This window comes from Manacus candei, unplaced genomic scaffold (assembly GCF_025592945.1).
Source record: "Manacus candei isolate 608988 ecotype Guabito, Panama unplaced genomic scaffold, ASM2559294v1 h1tg000048l, whole genome shotgun sequence".
NCBI classification, from domain to species: Eukaryota; Metazoa; Chordata; class Aves; order Passeriformes; family Pipridae; genus Manacus; species Manacus candei.
The window spans coordinates 8,619,915-8,639,193 of record NW_026138096.1 but is presented as its reverse complement, the minus strand read 5'-3'; the positions used below and the strand labels follow the sequence as shown (position 1 = coordinate 8,639,193).

The 19,279-nt window shown below is 42.2% G+C and overlaps 2 long non-coding RNA genes across 2 annotated transcripts in view; both read right to left on the bottom strand.

Moving 5' to 3' along the window:
* LOC127476147 (uncharacterized) overlaps positions 1–5,446 on the bottom strand; it is a 48,111-nt gene extending 42,665 nt beyond the window's left edge. The window contains exons 1-2 of the long non-coding RNA XR_007906483.1: positions 5,116–5,446; positions 2,484–2,602 (exon numbers count right to left, since the gene is read on the bottom strand). This is a non-coding gene — a long non-coding RNA (uncharacterized LOC127476147). The remainder of the gene's footprint in view (positions 1–2,483; positions 2,603–5,115) is intronic.
* A 5,447-nt stretch (positions 5,447–10,893) lies between these two features.
* On the bottom strand, positions 10,894–18,994 carry LOC127476139 (uncharacterized). The gene is made up of 3 exons (XR_007906474.1): positions 18,709–18,994; positions 17,882–17,988; positions 10,894–13,230 (listed from the first exon to the last, which is right to left on the bottom strand). It is a non-coding gene; the product is annotated as an uncharacterized LOC127476139 (long non-coding RNA).
* Between the last annotated feature and the right edge of the window lie 285 nt (positions 18,995–19,279).

Sequence of the window (19,279 nt, the reverse complement as noted above, 5' to 3'; positions counted from 1 at the left end):
TGTCAACAACTTATTTAGATAATAAGCCAGTGGTTCACATCTGCTTGGGAGCAGAGTCAGGCTTGAGCTGTTTCCCTGGCTACTTGAGCTGAATTCACGTCTGTTATCATTAACGTGAATGTGGGTAGGAAAGCAAAAAGCTATGCTGGAAACGAAATCAACTTCTCCTCCCACTGCCTGAAGCACATAAATCTTCTAAGTTAATGGTGCCACAGAATAGGTCTGATTGACTGCAGCAGGGGTCAGGGATGCACGAGGAATGTGGGGTCAAGCCCCGCGTACCACTGACCTCTCTGAGGAGGTGTGTGCCATTGCAGCCTCCCCCAAATCTGCTGCTCAGTGCCCATCTGAAGTCATTAGTATCAATCTACACACAGCGCTGACAGCCCCTGCAGACCCTATGCTTTGCTCTGTTGCTATGTGAGCAGCAGTGGGAGGAGCTGTGCTGCTCAGAAGGCCCAGAAGTATGAGAAACTCAGTTGGGGTCAGTGGTCACAGGTCATCAGTGGGGAGATGGCTCCTATCTGAGGTCATGTCCATCCTTTCTCTCCATGGACAGAGATAAAGACACCAAATGTAAGGGCAAAGATGAGACTGATGAGACTTGTGAAATATGGCCCAGCAGAAGAGGAAGAGAGTATCTGGGGCACACCAACCCTGGGACAGGGGGCCACTACCAAGTGTGGCTCACACCAGAGTGTGCCTGGTGTCCCAGAACCCTCCCTGATGTGCCAATGTGCTACACGGTTTGGGCACAGCTTGGCACTACACTTGGTAGTGTAGTGGTGGTGGTGTATTGGCCACTGCTATGGATGGACAATGCAATAGCCTGATGTCAACCAACTTCATCTTGTTTCTTCCAGTGGGACCATCAGGAGTCAAGATCTTAGCACAGGTCACACTTTAAAAATTGAAACTAATAATAAGTACAACCAGCGAGACTGACAGAACTTATTTTCTTCTCACATCAGTTTTATGCAGTTGGCTCCCCAGGGACGTCAGTGACATATTTCCTGGGTCTACAACGACATCTGCAACTACATTAAGCATTTTGCACACACTATCTCTCACATTTGACAGCACCGTTGCTCCAGACAGAGACCATGGACCTGCTTCCTTTGTGATTTCCATTCCTGTAGCTGAGTACAAGGTGGTAGATGATCAGGTTGATGTTTTCAGATACACAAAAAGCCCAGCTATGTTATTCACATAGCAGTGGTACACCTAGGCAGTAAGTAATTAGGCTGGGAACAGAAACACTGAAATCAAGAAAATTAATTTAAATCCATTCTCAACTACAGTCTTTTCAAGTTTATTTTGGCTCCTAGGAGCTTTTCCATTGGTATCCAGACAGATAACTCTGCCATGCTGGAGTCACTTTTTTTGGTAAACATGTTCAAGAGCACCATGAAAGCAGCTACTGTGCAAAGAAACTTTGGAAGAGCTGAATTTGATAACTAGAACACAGTGTCACATGAGTATTTTTATCTGGTTTTTAGCACCATTCTCTACCTTTTCAAGACAGGACAAAGTCTGTCAGTGCCACAGCATAGCTACCTTACCCAGAGATGGCAAAGCAGGGACCAGCAGATCTCCCAACAGTTTTTTACTTGCTCTCACCACCATGTTACATGTGTAAAACTCAAGTGGCATAAGAGCATCATACTAACATTATCCAAAGCCCAGCTCTACCCTCACACTGCTTTTTCCTCTGAAGCAAATCCTGTTCTCCTGTGTGCAGTTATTTATATTTCTTCTTGCTGATCTTTCTGGCAGGCTGTTCTACTTAACACCCCCCAAGCAGAGAATTCCCAGCAGGACCTCTCTGCAGCAACACTGCTTTTAACCTATCATTATAATGACCATAATTTAGTGCCATTGTATTTCTACCCCCCTTCAATGTTAAACATTAACCTTGGGCCCACTATTGACTGATGGAAGGCATCTGCTGCAATCATATGGGAAATAGTGGGCATTATTTGGCACTTCAGGAGATGAAGGCATACAGAGGTCCATGCTGTGTTGTTTAGTGGAAGAGCAGAAAATGTCTGTGCAGAGCCAGTTTTAAAATCAGCCTTTAAATTGTGATTTCATAACTTATGCTTCCAAAGTTTGGCTCAGAAAAGCACTAAATCTTTTCCACAACCCTAGGATTCAGAAAGCACAGAAGTTTCCTTGATGATCAACCTTGTTAGCTCCAAGGACCTATTCTTTCAGAGTCCTCACTGTGTGATAACAAGAAAGAAAAAATGAGTTCTTGGAAGTAAAGACCCTCCTTCTGTTCAGGTTTGAATAAAGAAAGGGTCACTGCCCCTGAAGGCTTGCCTCTCTCTTTTCCTTTCCCTAGACCACATAAATAGAAGAGCAACACCAGCCCATAGGCTGAATACATCAGGTTCTGATCATACACCAAAGCTTTTGCAACACGTGAAACTCATACATGCTGTCACGTGCACAGGGTGTCATGTACACTTTAATCCTACCTGGGATTGGATGTGCAGATTCTTGTCCTTCTGTGATGTGTATCTCCCCTTGCATAATCCCTGAACAATACTCAGCCTTTGGAATGAAAATCCGAGAACGGTTTTGAACTTTTTTTAACCTGCAAATAGAAGGCTAGTGGTGGGATCGACAGGTACTGATGGAAGAGGTACTAGGAAGCAGGAATACTGAAAAACACTTCCTTTTCCTTTGTCATCAAAGGCCTTGACAGGCCTCCCTCTCCCTTCTTTCATCTTACCCAAACTTACCAGCAAAATCCTTGCACCAAGTCACCCACGACTTCCAAACTTCTTTTACTTTTTCAGTGTTTCAAAACACTGAAAACATTGCATAAAGGCAATGATGAACTGATGAACTCTAACCCTCTCCTCCCCCATACAGCTCACAGGAGCAGGCTGGGAGCATCCCACAACAAGGTCCTTCATGTGAACGCTTCCAGTAACTTGCATGAGGGGACTCCCGTCCCTATCAATCGCACTTGGGGGCATCCAAATATCCTGTGATGGTCCTGTTTGCAGACCCAAACTGTTTACCATCAAAACAGACAAAATCTCATTGTTTCCCCCATATAATATGGGGTGATAATTATTCCACTTTTCTGACAAAGAGCAATATGGTTGTTGTGTTTATACAAAGCCGAGTGAGAAGCTGTGACAGAGCCACTGGATAAGCTCAGGTGCCCTCGATTCCTGCCTAGATCTACTTCAGCCAAGCATTTCTCAGTACTGGCATAGACTCAAAAGCCATACTACATCCAGACCTGTACACACTGAGATGTACAGCTGCATTACCTACCTCTCAGAGCCACTAACCCTCTCACAGACAAATACAAGATCAGTGGGACAACATTTGCTGTTCTGCAAATCCCACTGGTTGCATCCACTGACACCCCCAACTCCTTCTCTCCAGGGTTGTTCTCAATCCATTCTCTGCCCCATTTGTATTTTTGTTTGTAATTGCCCCAATCCAGGTGCAGGACCTTGCACTTGGCCTTGTTGAACTTTATGAAGTTTGCATGAGCTCAGCTCTCAAGCCTGCCCAGGTCCCTCTGGATGGCATCTCATCCCTCCAGCATGTCAACCCCACCACACAGCTGGGTGTCATTGGTAAAACTTGCTGAGGGTGCATCAACCCCCCTGTTCATGTCACCAACAGAGATGTTAAACAGCACCAGTCCCAATACCAACCCCTGAGGAACACCACTTCTCACTTGTCTCTTCCTTTTGTACCCTCTGGTGAATATATTCAGTTTAATCACAGTGTATCCTGCCTGTTATTTTCCTTTGCTGTCTTGTGTCTTGCCAGCTTTTCATCACAATGAAGCGCTTTTTTTTTTTCTGGAGAAAACTGAAGGAAAAAGACATTAAATATATTGGCCTTCACTAGGTCATCTGTGCTGCGCCTGTTCGTCATTAGGTAATGGGCTTATGCCTGCTGCTGTCTTTCTCTTACTTTACTGTATTTATAGCACCTTTCTCCTTGTTTCCTAACACTCCTCAGTGGTTGTAATTCATTTAGCACGGCAACCTTTCTGCCCTACATGCTTATTTTATTCCTTGATCTCATCCTCAGTAATGTGACCTCATTCTCCTTTTTAAAATTATTCTTCTGGGACTCTCCTATTCTTACCCTACCCTCTGGCTATCCACAGTGAGTAGAGGTGGATCTTTTAACGTGAGCAGTGTCCCCTGGCTTAGTTGCTTTCTGCCCATGAGGGCAGCTCCTCACCTCTGGCTGCGCTGAGAAAACCTGTCAAGATGTGGGACCTCACTCAAATGGCAAGGCTTTATTCACAACACAGCATTTAAGTTATTCCCAGTCCTTCCATTATTACTTGGCACTGGTGAAACTACACCCCAAATCCTGTGTTCAGTTTTGGGCCCCTCTCTGCAAGAAGGACATTGAGGTGCTGGAGCATGTTCAGAGAAGGGCAACAGAGATGGGGAAGGGTCTGAAACACAAGTCTTGTGAGGAGTGGCTGAGGGGTTTTAGGCCTGGAGAAAAGGAGACTCATCAGGAACTTATCATTCTCTACAACTACCTGAAAAGAGCTTATAGTGAGGTGGGGGGTCAGTCTCTTCTCCCAGGTAACAAGTGACAGGACTAAAGCAAATGGCCTCAAGTTTCACCAGGGGAAGTTTAGATTGAATATTAGGAAAATTTTCTTCACTGAAAGGGTGGTAAGGCATTAGAATAGGTTGCCCAAGGAGTGGTGAAATCACCATCCCTGGAAGTGTTCAAAAGGTGTGTGGATGTGGCACTTAGGGATGCTTAGGTTTAGTGGTGAACACAGCTGGGTTAACAGTTGGACTTGATGATCTTAAAGTCTTTTTCAACCTTAATGTTTCTATGAACCTCTATGAGGGATATGCCAGATGAAATCAGCAACATCCGTGTCCCATGTTGCTGACATGCTGTGATAGAAAAGGATGGGAAGTGGTAGGCCTCAATCCCATGTCCATGTGCACCAGCAAAGGACAAGGGAACACCCACGGAGAGGAGAACAAGGTGTTACAGAAATGTCTCTGCCCCCTATCATTGAGTGAAAGCCACAGTAATTTTCCCTCTAGTTTTCAAGTCTGCTGGATACCTCAGCATCAGCTAAAGACTTACTTGGTTTTCTTCTGCAGGAGGAATGAGCATTTGCTTGTGCAGATCCACTGTTAAAAGGATGCAGGTCTGCCTTCCTCTGTTCCTCCTTCGTGCTGACACAGGAACCAACACTTCCCAAAGCCACCTCTGTAAAATCTGCAGTGAGTTAACATGACACTGGCAAAAGTAAAGCTGTAATAAAAAATGTTTAAAACTTCAAAATATGTATCTCCTCTGGCAAAATCATCTGACACAGAAAGCAAAAGCAACCACTGCCCCACAGTAAGGATAACTCAAACAGAAATACTGGAAGCTTTGTATGTGTTCAGTTTGCCATGCAGGTCCTGGTGTGTCCTGTAGAAGGGGGATGTTGGAGCAAGAGAGGTTCACCCATGTTTGACTTCCTAAAGACATAAAGGGATTGGAGCCTTACCTGTTCCCTCCATGATCTCAGCAATGCAGCCTCCACACTGAAATCCCAGCCATGCCCAGCAGCAGCTGAAATGCCTAAGGCCCCTTTCATGCAACCTCAGCAGGGGTGGCCCTTGGAAACACTGGTAAGGGAGCAATTAAAAAAAAAATACAGAAAAGCAGATAAATTGCTGATCACAGCCCCAGTCCAGGCAAGACACCAAAGAAAGCTGATTGCAACCCTCCAGGTAGGACACCAAAGGCTTTCTCTGCCCAGTTTATTAGAGTGATTCTGCTAAGACTTGACTTGGTCTCACCAAGTAGTTTTCCTTCTCAGTACAAGATGTTAAATAATTTGCAAATGCTTGCAATTGCATTGATACATGCTGGCTGTACTGGCCAAGTGCTCTTTTTGGGAAGTGTCTTAATCCCAGCATGTCCCTCCTCAAAACTTTTCCTGTCTGAGATTGCAAACACTTGGCACTCAGAAGCTGAGGGAAGGGAAAGCCGTTGTGATTTTTGAACCAGGGTGTTTTATTTCAGGGCACCTGGAGACAAACAGCTCCAGAGAGCATTGCCTCTGTCAATAGGGACCACAGTTACTGCAGGGCTGAGAACAGAAATCAAAACCACTCCTAGACCCCTCTTCCAACCTTCCTAGATGAAAACCTGATTTTAAAATATTTTAAAGATGCATTTTTATAACTCACTTATCACATATGTATCTGACTACTGTCATGTGTTGAAACATCAGTTTTAATATCATAGAAACACTCTCCTGCTGACATGCCCCTAGATAATCTCAAACCTCTCTTCATCCAGAAAAGATTGGGGTTTTATGCCTTAATTCCTTAAATTCAAATAAACTCTGAGGAGTTTCCCAAAGTCAACCTAGAGCCTGTGCAGGAGATCAGCAGGGCTGGTTATTTTTCATCCCACAGCTGATCCAGGCCCCGGTTGGTGCCTGTCTCACCCAGTGAGACCTTGGTTGAACCAGCCTGGCCCCACCAGCCGCCGTATCAGGTTGTGTGAATGCAATCTAAATTCAGCAAGCAGCCCTAATTAATGCTCCTTATGTTTATTTGACTCACCGAAGATACGCATCGACCTAAGTAGTAAATCCCATCGTTGCATAGGAACTACAGGGATCAGTTCCTTTCCAAAAGCGTCCTGGATGGAGACCAAGATATCTAATACTGTGGGGAAAACACATATTGAGTGTCAAATTAAAGCAGCAGCAGCTCTGCAACAAATGGCAGCTTCCTCCTGGAAGAGTCAAAGATGGCTCTGACTGCTGATGGTTTTAAATGTGCTTTCAGAGTATTAATAGAGGCAATTTAAAATAGTTCCTCTCGCTCTGGTTCCTGATTTAACTCATACCCAACTGCTAAACATACTGTGGCTGCTCCTGCTAATACACTCTCTGACAAATCACAGCCATGCATAGGTTTCCTTTCAGTATTTCCAATTTACTCTTTAATGGGAGACAAATGTGTCTTATTTGCTGACTGCTTAATGAGTTTGAAAGAATTTCCAGGCATGCAATGGGATGGTGCTTATTAGAGCTGTCTACAAGGTGCTTTATTTGCTTAAATCTGTGCCCATTGGATATTCACTGGCACCTGGATGTTGCACTGGCCGATGCAATGGTAACATGTAAATCAGTATATTATGTAAAAAAAAGAGGAACTTCGATGGGAATGTTCCCATTCATACTTGACAAGAGTCAGGAACCAATATATCGAACTGACAAGATGTACATGTAAACAGTTGCTTTACTCCTGTAGTTGTAGGATAGTAATTGCTATCTGGCTTCCCACTGTACAAATACACTGAGTAGGTGATCCTGGCAACTTCTGGTCCTTTGAATTTCATGCTCCTGGGGTTTACTATTGATTATTCAGAGGGAGTCTTTGTTTTGGTGGCCATGCAAAGGAAATATGCCTCTGTGGATTTGTACATGCATTTTGTGATTGGATTTTTTTATTATTTTCTTTTTAGTCTGACAACTCCACCAGGAAACAAGTGCAGACTTGTTGACATAAATATTTATACTGTCACCTGCCTTTCCACCTGCTCCCAGCCACTGGGTCAGAGGTGGGAAGCATGGATTAAAGTCTGGGGACAAGAGGAAATGCAGCAGTGAAAGAAGCTGAGAGGGGAGCCTGAGGCAAGGGTACTTGGGGCGTGAGAATGGTTGGTGGAGTTGAGGGAGGGTAAGGGATGGAGTCACAGGCAGGGGCGGGGGATTTGTGAAAATATTACATAAAACATATAATTTTGGTCAGGATGGGAGAGTCTTTCACTGGCAAATCTGGTGTCCATCACTCTTCCTCCACAAAGGAAGGGCAGTTTGTGGGTGCTGGGTTTTGTGCGAGCTGTGGGTACGTGGCTGCAGACACTGCAAAGCCCCTTCGGCAACAAAGAACCAGATGCGGTGACTTTGATTGGAGTCAGATGGGGTTTGGGGGAATAAAACACCCCAAAATAGGTGGTCATTGGAATAGAAACAAAAAGAGAAATTGTACATTGACCCTGAACTCATGTGACCAAAAAAGGAATAAATCCCTCATTTTTCCAGCATAAAAAAACCTATGCAGTTTTCTAGAGACTAAAAGGCCTTAGATCTTACTGCTTTGTCTTTCTTACTGCTAGTAGGGCATTCAGCCTTAAGAAAACCATTAATAACATGCTTTCTCAGAGTATATGAGGCTTTTTACTATTCAATAACCGGGGGAAAAAAATGAATTAATATTATTCTGTTGGTTTCACAAACTGAGAGGACTTTGGGGTTTTCTTCTCTTAGAAAAGTTTTACTTTTCAGCTCTCAACTATACCAAAATTAGGCACATTTACTGTAGAAAAGCCTTGTTAGTGTTCAGCATGTATTTGAAATATACAGGCACGCCAGATGAAAACCAGCAGTGTGAAATTAGTGCACCAAGAGAAAAAGGCAAGGATCAGACCGGGCCCTCTGGGGCTGGCTGCTGGCAAGCCTGCAGCGTGTGTGTGCTCTCCCCTCTACTCCCAGTGCCCTTGATTTCTCAGGCTGCTTTGAAAGACAAAAAGAAAGTTGGTAATCATACACCGACAGATGGTTCCTTGGTTAGTTACTCTTTATTTAGATGGAAGCAACTGCGATTTATCAGCTTTTTCTTTCTTTTTTTTTTTTTTTCATAGCTACATCATGGTGAACTTTCAACTCCTAATCTATTTCTAAGAAGTATTTTGTGGCAAGTGTCTATTAATAACAAACCTTGGGCTGACTGGAAATTTCCTTTTTTATATTCATATTCCAGTCTTTGAGATGTTTTCACCCAATTTTATTTCACTTTTCAATGACAGACAAATCTTGAAAGTTTTTCAGTGAATGTCATATTAAATTTGTGGCTTTCATGCCTATAATTAGAACTGGATGTTTTGTTCTTACTTTTGGACTTCCTTTCTTTACCTTAATTGTGAACTGATAGCTAATGAGCTTCTTGCTTTTTATTTTGATCCTGAACAATTTTGATTGATTATTTTGGGGAAATATGTTTGTAGCACCTTCCTACACATATCAGAGTTAAGCTGTATCTGTGAATAGTCCTTTTGAATGCTGTTTTACAGAACTCTATATGCATTTAAAGTTAAGAATGTCTCTAAATAACTTTGCTAGATGGAAAACTGAAATAAAGGAATGTGGAAGAATTGGCTTAAAGTTGAAGAGTGGCTCTCTACAATAAATAGAGAAAGCCTGTGTTATAGCCCAGATCATGGCCAGGGGTTCATTTTCCTTTTCATCCTTTTGGGTAGATGCAGGATTTCATCGCACATCTTAGATCCAAGTGAACAGCAATTTCTCCAAGATTCACTAATTAAAATAAAAATTAAAAAAACCCCAAACAACGAGATGCTCTTTGGGGGCTTTTGTTTCATGTTTCCTACCAGACATCATTACAGGGCTGCAACAGAATTACTGAGTGCAAACAAACTTGCAAATGAAGTAGCGTCCAAGTTTTCTTTTACAGACACAGGGGAAACTTACACTGAAACTTTTTTTCCATCAGCACAAACTCAAAATATCAGAATTACTCACTTTTCCAGGTATTGAAGTGGGCTGAAGAAAAAAAGGTCACTACCTTGAAATTTTAAAAATACATTAAAATAGATTTGAAGAACAGAAGAGGACCATCTCTATACTTAGTTACCATAAATCACTAAATGCAGCTGTGCTTATTCATTTTTTATGGAATTAGTCTGGATTTTGCAAGGAAAAATCTCAGGGAACTCAAATAGTCAATATCTTTAGTTCTAAAAGAATCTGATCCAAGACTGCTCTAAATAATTTTATATTTGGACCTGATCTGCCTCAAAACCAGTCCACAGTTGTAGGAATCAAAAACAAATTCAATGCCAATTTCAGGTCACTCAGTAGTATGCAGGTACAACTTTTTTGAAAATCCTTCACTTTTTCACATGCCATTAACAGTATCAAACATCTGCCTCAAGGTTTGTTCTGTAACAGGCAAAATGAGAGGAAGAGTCCCTTTTTCACAGGGGTTTTATGGATACACCCCACTGTTGGCCTTCTAGACAAGAAATACATTAATTTCCCATGAGGAATGGCATGCTGTCAGAAGATGGGATCACTGACATGAACAACTCACTTCCTTGCAAACTGTGGTCTTCCTCATCTCCCTTTGGCGAAAAGATCTTTCCTTATTGATAAACCTCAGTAGGCAACTGGGCATTTCTTCTGTTGTTTTATCCTCAGTTCACCTCTCTGGATTTGAGCTTGCCCAAGTGCTGCTCAAAGGCATTAGGATGATGCCATGTTTTTGCATGGAGAAAGAAGATGCCACAAGAAGATGCAAAGGGAGGTCTCCAGGCAAACCTATCCAAGGGCCTGGACCAACTGTTTCAGGGATTTATTTTGGGTACGTTCTCCTTGCAGGAGAGCTCCTTCTCCAGCTCCTCAGCAGGAGAAATGGTCACATCCCCAGAACACAACTCAGCCAAATTGCCCTGCAGGCACCTCCCTCCCCCTGAATCCATGGATCCTCCAGCTGCCCTCCTTCTCCTCCTCTTCCCCTCTTTGGCACTGATCTGCAACCCCCACGGGTCACACAGTGGGCAATGAGATTAAGACTGGGATTTGTAAAGATGATGCCTTTTTAGACAGCTTAATAGGCCAGATGCTCAGCTGAGGATCAGGCCATCTGTCCATTCAAGCCCTACCTGTACCAAACAGGTTATTTCTAGCAGAACTGTTAAGAGAGAGAGGGAAACAACCAGGGACTGCAAATCCAAAACCCAGGTACACAGGGACATGGGAGGACCTCCTGACACAAAGAACATGAAAGAGAAAATGAGACATGATGTTCATGGCCGATATAGGCACTAGTGAGAGGGAGGCAATCCCAACTGCATGCATGGTAAAGAACTTTTTTGCTCTTTCAGCAGATATTAAGGAGCCCAGGAGTTAGCAAAACCAATAATTATACTCACTTTAAAACCCTTTGCACCATCAGAGTAGAGTGAAGTGAGCCCCCCCAAGAAATGGGAGGTAGGCCCAGTCCCCAAAGCCAGCTGCTGCTTTAGTGCAGTGATCTGTCTCCATACTCCCTGATAAGCAGTCTATGCCCTGTGACTTATAATAAAAGGGAATGATGGTCCCTGAACAAACCCAGAAAAGAGGTATTGATTTGCAAATAGTTTAAAAGAATATTCAAGGGTCATGAGCTGACCCTTTTTCAGCTCTGACATTTTATATCAGGGGGGATCCCATTGAGATGGGAATTCATATCCTAGACATTGTTTTGTCCTGTTTCATAAATAAGTTGAATAGCTTAATTGATTGACACCCACTGCACTTTCCCAGCTTCCTCAGGCTCAAAAGTACACTGCTGTTTTCTGCCATAAATAAGATGAACTTTCAATCAGCCGCCAGGCACAAAAAGGAACTGAAAATTCTCCATACAATAGCTGCAATCTGGCATACGAGGCACTGCAGGGATATTTGATATCACCAGGTATTCATTTTCCTCTTGTGGCAGCAACAGCATCTCCTTACCCAAATAACCTAAACCCTAAAGAAGAAACACCCAGGGGCCCCTGAAAGGAGGAAGATCAGTTTGTCCCAGAGTTTACGTGTGTCCGGGGGTTAAGAAACTGGTTTGTAATACTGTGAACACAACATGGTGAAGGACATGCTGGACTACCAACTCCAGTCCCTTGGAAGTGCTGATACAGCATCCCTCCATCCCTCCTCATTTCTAATCCAAGTCCATCTCAACCTAAATAACATTATTTGTCCCCAAGCTCCCCATTTGTCCCCAGATCTCACTCCTCTGATCATTGCAAACCTCATCCTAATTTCCAATCCATGCTTATTTGTGTTTAATTGAGATCAATCCATTTTAACTGCAGGTTTATTCTTTTACTTAAGTAGCTCTTTCGCTCCCTGGATATTTAGTTCCCAGTGGATTTTGTGTTCATTTCTCCTCCTCAGTCTTGGTTTCACTAAGGGAAATAAATAAGCTACACACTTTGAATCTCTTACTGTAAAGACAATTTAATGGCTTTGTCAGCAACTCTGGTGACTTTTGGTGATCTCTTGGGTAAGATATATCCCACACTTCCAAAAAACAGATGCAAAAAAGAGTGTGAAAGTGTTGAGGACTTCCTTTCAGGGAAGAAAGGTGTGGATATAAGTGCTTACCTTCAGTTGCCCAAGTTGGAAAGCATTAGCTTTTGACCTTGCTATGCTTTAATTTCCTCATCTATAAAACAGAAAGGACAACACAAACCTCAAAGGGGACTCATTTTCATAAAATGCTCCAAGATCTTCAAGTAAAAAGTTCAGTTCTAAATGTGAAAGTCTTTTGTCTGTTGTTCTTTACTCGTTACTTCTTAAGCACTGCAAACCCTGGAGAGATGGCACTAAGCCAGACTAAAGCCAAGGCAAGTTTCTCCATTGATTACAGTGGGAAACCTTTATGCAAAAAGTTTCATAAAAGGTGACAGGCATTTGTTGCTAAGACAGAGCAATAAACACCAGGAGAGAAAGAATACTGACTGAAACTATTGTAAGGCCGAGTGCAAAGATCAGTAGTTTTTCTTTAGAAGTAGCAGCAAACAGTTAAATCTATTTTTCTTGCTCTGCTTCAGAAGAAATCTCTCCAAGGATGATCACCATACACAGCCTCATCTGTAATTAATAAATGTTTGGAAGGACACTTTCCCACTCAACATATGAAATTATAGATGATCCCTTAATTCCCCAGACATTTGCAAGCCTTGTCTTGTCAGAATTGAATTTACTACAGCTGATTACCCTGAGAATGCACTGACCTTCTTAGCTCCTGCTGTGGTCTTTATTTTTTCCATGGCAGATAATATGGGGACCAGAAACTGGGGACTTGGTAGTAGGGATTATGTGATACTAATGAGACAAAGCTTATTGTTGATGTTAACTGTTATTACCACTAAAAAAAGTACACAACTCCAGACAGATGGACTTCACTTTGTTATACCAGGAGGGAGCGAATGCATTTTGACAGTAGCAGCATCTATTTAAAATCTGGATCACATCTGGTGCCTCTCTGAAGCAGACCATATCTGATCAATCAGAATTATGGCTCTTCAGTCTCCAGACGAGTTAGAAGAAATTCATTGTCTGTTTTGAAGCCTGCTTCTCTTTCATCTATTAAAAAATGAATTGTCATTGGATCCATTTAGTTACTGAAAGAAAAAAAGAAAAAAAAAGGACAGTAATTAAACCAACTAGCAGGCTCCACATCTGAAGATATGATTAATTCTTTGAAACACCGTGCATGTAGGTACTTGGCTCGTGCTAGGCTTCAGTCAACAGTTTCTTAGCTGATGAAATAGATAGCCTAGGACTTATCTCCATTTCTGGTTAATTCATAAACTCTTGGAAATACCCACATGAATTTCTCCAAACTCTGTCAAAGGTCAATATTTGTCTTTCAGTCACATTTAGCCTCTGGGAATGGGGCTTGAGGGATACCACCTTGAGGACAGCAGTGTCTCCATGGGGCCTCCTGGTCCCAAGGATGTCACCCCTCTCCTGTGTGTCCCCTTTTGGACCAGCAGTCTTGAATGCTGAAAATTGACACTGAAAGGCTGTGAATTCTTCCTTGTGAGGTCTGCTGAGCCCAAAAAGATGGTGAAAGCCTGAGATTACAAATCACTAAAAGCAGAATGCAAAGGGATGTCTCCTGTTCTGGATTGCTTGAATTTCTTAATATGTTTTTTCTGATTACACAGAGTTTCTTCTTGCCTTTGCTGATGAGCACAATTGTCACACCAACTGGAACTGAGCCTCTGAAGGTCTTGTCATGACTTCCCTCTTTACCATGTGTTTTCTTTGAAGTCTCTAAGAGTATAGTTCAGAAAATAGCCTTTTGAAAGCAATGAACTTGTATTTCCCTCATTCACAACTTTTAAAAGAAAACTGAAATTAAAAGATAAAGCACTTTACAGGCATTATAACTAAAGTTGGTGAGAGAGCAAAATTATATTTTGAGGGTAGGGAAAGACAGGTTTTAGGTTCAAAAGTATAACCTAGAAAGAACAATTTAAAATGCTCATCAACATTTGTGAAACAGTTCTCAAAATTCATTGTCAAATTGTTATTTTTGATTCACGCTAATGAAACCCAGGGAAAATATCTACTTTTGTGAGTGAGGTGGAGGCAGTGACCATAACCTTTCAGAGGAGCATCAGGTGTGCAAATTTATTCTGTGGCACTGATGTCTCAGGAGCAAATGCTTTCCACTGCTTGTTGATCATGTCCAGATGGGTAAAGTACAAAATGAGGTTATAATGGCTGCCTGCCCCAATGTTAAACCACCCTCAAAATTAGGTGGGGCGGCTCCAAAGACATTTATCCACCATGGGTGCAGGATTGTCATGGGAAAATTGACTCTGGATGATATATATCAAAATCTCCTGCTAGCAGTACTAACTCCTCTGGAATTTCTACAAATCATGGATGACATCTTTCCAACCAAGAAGCAAAAGTTAACGGTTACTAAGGTGGAAGTGATTATGTTTGATCCCTGTCTGAGTCAGTTAAAAACACGTGGTATTTCAAGGCAGCCAGTTTCACAAAGTTGAAGCAAGTACCAGCCAGTTGTAAGGAAGGACTGAAGACTAAATGTGATGCCTGTAATGAGTAGTTTAAAATTATTTAGCTAGATGTAAAAAGAAACAAATGACAAAACCAAAGTAAAACTGTAAGTAAGGAAGCACAGTTCAAAAAATCTAGGATAGAAAACTAGGCAAAATAAGGAATAATAATGGATGGATGTTTAAAATACAGATGTTGTAAACACTGAAAATACATCCTGGAGCTATACAAAATTAATAAGAAAACAAAGGGATGCAAGGAAATACATAAGGGGAAAGAAAAAGATAGTAAGGAGCAGATGTTTGAGTCCCTTGGGACCAAGAGTAACCTTACCAATACTACAAGCCCATGAAGAGTAAGAGCAGCAGAGTAGTCAGTAATAATGCAGAAAATCAGAAGGCATTAACAAATACATCCGTTCCCTGACCAGGAGTAAACCAGACGGGTTCATATCATAAGGAAAGAATGAATATTTTCCGCTCCAACCGTAATTGAAAGGGAAGTAAAACAGTCACTACTCAAGTAACTTTTTAACAACCAGATACGTGGCACCAAGATCAATAAAAGTGCAGGTTAGGAAGTTCCCCTGCATGCTGCTTTTAGTAACTTAGGCTCAGAAGTGGCAGAAACTTGGGAGAAAGCAAATACTGTTGCAATGTTTGGACATGGTAAAGGAAATGATCAAATAAGTATAAATCTGGTAGCCTGACACTTTCTAAGGGTAGTAATAACAGAGAATTTTATACAAGACTTAACTACTAAAGAATTCAAGGAGGTACTCTAAATAATATTTTGCAAGAATTTATTAAAAACAGAGCTTCTAAAAGTTGCTAATATAATCACTGCCAAAGACAGAGACAGATAGGACCTGTTGGTTTCACTTGTTCTCATATTCAGAAAAGATGAAAAATATTCCCCTTATTTCCCAAGTAAGAAATATTTGGGGGTTAGAGAAATGTGACACATAATTCAGATTTATGTTCTTTGAAAAATTCTTGTTATCAAACTTAAAAGGATGAAGGAGGTCCTAATTAGGGCTGGTACAATTTGATCTGATTTTTAATTTAAAATTACCAGCCCTAACCTATAATTTTTTTAGTTAGTTGTGGTGATGAAGTAATCGCTTTTTGTTAATATTGTATTTTAACCATGGTATAAGGCTTTAAAGTAGAATCCAGAACAGTTGCAGACACCCATAGCTGACACAAAATACTCTTCTCCCCTCTATTTTCACATAGGGTTCAGTAATTAGCCTCCAATAAAGGGAAATAAAGATTTTGTGAAAGAATTGGAAGAGAGACAGTCAATTTCATCTGATTTCTATCCAAGTCAGGAATAGGCATGAAGCAGGGTCTCCATAAATAACTGAAACGATTTTTTTTTTCTTCATATCTGTCATTTTTTTGATGAAATAAGGCACATCAGTTCCTTGAGGTGAAAAGATGAATTCCCTTTCGGTCCTGAACTTTCTGAAATAATCACCACTCCCAGATGGAGCGTGCAATGGCAGGTTACCGAGTTCAGGGAATGACTGGGGTTCATGTTGCCAATTGCTTTTTGCAGTTATTTCTGCATTTTCCGACAGCCCTTTTGCCATATGGAGACAAAACTCACTTTCAATCTCTGAACCATCACACCTGCTTTAAAACTGTCTGTAACTTGAGGGGTGGGATTAAAATCCCAGATTAGGACATGGGAGCATAGAAAAGTGTCCCAGTTCCCACTGCGATCAGTGGGAACAAAATCAACGCAGCCTGTGAGATCTGGAGAGCTGTTTGCCTGAAGAAGACACCCACTTTGATCAGCAGGTTAAATTCCACACAAGTCCCTTTAACATCTAACTTTTCAGAGAAATGGATCCAATGCTTTGCAACAGGGAAACAGAGCTCTCTTTTCCAAGAAAACACTTCAATCTGTGTTTCTCTGTAATAAAATTTCTCCCCAGCACCATACAGAAGGCATTGCTCATTGCTTTAAAGCAAGTGTTCTCTCAAAGACCCCATTCCTCCTCAGGTTTATGGAAACCTCTCTTTTTCACAGCTCTGTCATCCCAAAGCCTGATGTCTGACGAGCGCTGCCACCCCCAGATTTTTGCAAGCGCAAAAATAAGTAAGAATAAGTAAAACCAAAGGCCTGTTTGCATTGATATATCTCTGTCTTTAGTTTTCTTTGAGGATTTATTCTTCCTTATTTCTAGCTGTGCCTGTTGGCTCTTTTGAAGGAAAGAAAAAGACAGCGTTCTCTCAAACGCTGTGTGTGCCCTCCCAGTTCCAGCTGGGAAATAACACTGCATTCTAGCCAGGCTTGCAGGGGTTGCACATCCCTTGTACCGAGACTGTCCTCCCCAGGCAGACAAACTGGAGCCACCTTTGTCTTGCAGCAGAGAGCTTAGGAAATGGCAAGTAGTTTTGCTCGGGTCACTCTGAGCCATAACCTTCGGTGTGAACTCCCCCACCTGCAGGAACAGGGTGGGAGGTGCACGATCTGAGAACGCCTGAGGTGAGAAGGCACATTTGCATCACATCTCTGATCACCAAGATATGCTGCCAAGGGACTGTTTATAGGTGCTCACTTATCGCATTATAATTCGCAATGTTCCAAAACACAATATTAAAAAAAAAAAAAAGACCCCAAACTGAGACAATACCCTGCAGCACCACCTCTGATGATAAAAACAGATTTTCCACACCTGCCGACTTCACACCCAAACCAACGTCTGTTTAATAAACAGTAGCAGGACAAAAAAAATACTAACTCTGGAGTTTCATCAACAGTTAGAGAAAACCTGTTAGTATGTCAACAATCAGGTCTGTCTGCTCGATGACTGTCACGCACATCCACTTGAGATGTTTCTGAGTTGTCCTTATTTGGGACAAGGGCATGACACAGGTGTATCTAATTTTAAAAAGCAATCAGATAGCCCAACATGGATTGCATTTAAAGGAGTCTCATGGTGGAACTCAGACACAAGATTATCTTGTTCATACATGTGGTATAAACACATTTTCATCCCTCTTCAAGTTTGGATTTTAGAGCTAATTACATTAAGTTAGACGAGATAAGGAGATTTTTAAGTGGTATTTTTGCTTTGCAAGCAATGCCAATTGCCAGTCATTAACACCTCACAATCTTCTGATCTTCATCTCTGACATTTCTCTTCAAAGTCTTGCATTTCAGATTCTTTAGGTATTCTACAGAGCCCTACCTAATCTTTCCATTTTAACATCGTTCACTCACCTTCAAAACACACCAGCAGTTACACTGCTTGTTGCCTTACTTAGCAATACAGCCTTGCAAGATCCCAAGACACTTGTCATCACAATGTTTAATAATGTAAATACTTCCTGGAAGAAAAAAAAAGAAAGTACTTTTGTTTGTTTGTTTGTTTCACTGAAATATTTAATTTTAATTTTTTTCTGAAAGAAAAAAAAAGAATTATTAATTTTAGCAGCTTTTATGGCTCTAATAGGAAGGAAACAGACCCCAAGCATGTTAAAGAAAGACACTGGGCCAAACACTGGACCAAGGGTGCATCAAAGCATTACAGTCCTAGTTCTAAAACCGATTAAAAATTTGGGATTGTGGCAGAAGTCAAGGTTCCTCCAGCTATTACTCCAGAATTCAGCAATCTGAGAACTCTAATAAACCTGGCCCAAACCCTTCAACTGTTAAATCAGCCTACAAAAGAGGAGTCCCTTCCCCTGGGTCCTCACTGGAGCACTGTCTGCCACCAGCTGAGGACGTGTCCCTCTCAGCCCCAGCACCACCGGGAGATGCTCCCCCTTCCAGAGCCAGCCAAGTCCATTTGCGTCACAGGCACTGCCTGCCCTTTCCTGTGCCTGTGCCCACTTGGCAACCCCCCCCAGCCCTTCCTCCAGCCCATGTTCCTATCACACACAGATTGCAGCCTGAGCACCACTTTGGCGCTGCAAACGCACAACACCTGTTTTGAAGGTTAACAGATAGTGACAACTATAATCACAGCTTCTGCTGGAGTTTTAGCCTGCCAGACAGCAAATTATGCTATTATTTTCAATATTTTCTTTTTCTCTCTAGGCACATACCCCACCACTTTTGCAAGGCAGCATCACAGGCAGCTGCTACGTGCTCCATGTCGGAAAGATGGTCACCTTCCCTTTGTCTCCCTCCTGGTGGCCAGCAGCTCTCAGTGCCATGCCCCACCATGACAAGGCACTGCACTGCGATGTTGCTCCTCGAAGATCATGGCATGAGGATGTTCCAGCAGCTTTGCCCACCTTATGTTCATTAGGGCCACACAAGGCAAAGTTACGTCTCACATTTCACCTGTATGGGCTCTGAGGTCCATGGCCAAGAGGAGTCACGAGCTGCCCCAGTAGTGGTTGCACGCTGCAGGACTGTGATTGGAGCTGGGGTCACTGCCAGGGCAGGAGGGGGAGGCTCGTGTATCTTTGTCTAAAGGTTCCCACGACCAGAAATTTCCTTGTAATCTCAGTGCTTTCATTTGTCAGTGAGTGTGCTTTGACAGAGGTCTTCTCCCTAGAAGTCTAGTCTCTCGTGTAGGGAGGAAGACAGGAAAAAGGGACTTCAGAATGGGAGTGTAGTAACATCCTCAGCTACCCTCAAACCCTACAATATGCAGTTTGCTGGTGTTCA